Source organism: Pundamilia nyererei, unplaced genomic scaffold, assembly GCF_000239375.1.
Source record: "Pundamilia nyererei isolate P.nyererei 1_Seehausen unplaced genomic scaffold, PunNye1.0 scaffold00225, whole genome shotgun sequence".
Lineage (NCBI taxonomy): Eukaryota > Metazoa > Chordata > Actinopteri > Cichliformes > Cichlidae > Pundamilia > Pundamilia nyererei.
Genome location: NW_005187626.1, coordinates 779134 through 780300, shown reverse-complemented (window position 1 = coordinate 780300; position 1167 = coordinate 779134). Strand labels below are relative to the sequence as shown.

Below are 1167 nucleotides of genomic sequence, written 5' to 3'. Positions count from 1 at the left end.
TGCTCCTCACATACAAGGTCTTAAATAATCAGGCCCCATCTTATCTTAATGACCTTGTAGTACCATATCACCCTATTAGAGCACTTCGCTCTCACACTGCAGGCCTACTTGTTGTTCCTAGAGTATTTACAGGTTTGTGATCACAACTAGGGCTGGGTATCGTCACTGATTTCTAGAATCAATTTGATTCCGATTTACAAGGTCCCGAATTGAATCGATTCGAATCTGGGAAATTTTGCCTCAGACAGTCAGAAATATTATAATTCAGATCTGTACATTAACATATTTTTGTATCTATATAAAGGAAGCTGACACTCGCAAACTTTATCAAAGGTGTGAGCATCACAGCAGAGGCCTTTGTGTCAAAGTAGCTGAAGATAAAACAGAAAAACATGAAGGAGATTTTCCTGGCCTGGATTTTATAAAAAATATTCTGCAGTAGATCAAAAACGAAAGAAAACCATTAATCAACATATGAACATTACCTCTGAGTTACAGCGGTTTTATTAGAGACACAGCGTTTTGCATTTTGCATAATTTTAGAAAGTTTAAATTTGTTCAGTAACCTGTTGAACGGCAGAAATGAGGTTTTCTCTTCGGAAGTAGGTAAAAGGGAAAAAAACAGCGGCCGACAGGCTGTGAACAATGGCATCCTTGTGCGTAACAAGCAAGCGAATAATGAAGAAAACAGATTTTTAAACGGGAAACTGTTCTTGAAATATACTGAGATATAAAACTAACAGCTCTAGAATCAGCGCAAAAAGGATGTAAACACAAAGCGCGGACCCGCCGAAACATCAGAATCAGCTCGTCGATTTTAATCGATGAATCGATTATCAAAACCCACCCCTAATCACAACCTGGTGCTCCTTGTCCCTGTGTATGAGCCCTTAGTGCGCAGGGAGCCACCACCACAGTCCAGAGATGGTCGGAGGAGAGCGAGGAGGCTCTTAAGGACTGTTTTAAATCTACTGTGTGGGAGGTGACCTGTGACGACCACGGAGAGGACATCGACAGCCTTGTGACCTGCATTACTGACTATATTAACTTCTGTGTGGATAACGCCGCACCCAACAGGACTGTGCGGAGTTTCTCCAACAACAAACTGTGGATTACCGCAGAAATGAAAGCCGTCCTTAAGCAGAAGAGGAGGGCCTTCAAATCCAG

General features: G+C 41.9%; 1 protein-coding gene across 5 annotated transcripts in view; it reads right to left on the bottom strand.

The window, feature by feature from the left end:
- Nucleotides 1-1167, bottom strand: part of alg13 (ALG13 UDP-N-acetylglucosaminyltransferase subunit) — a 19768-nt gene that overhangs the window by 10318 nt on the left and 8283 nt on the right. The gene's annotated exons all lie outside the window — the stretch shown is intronic.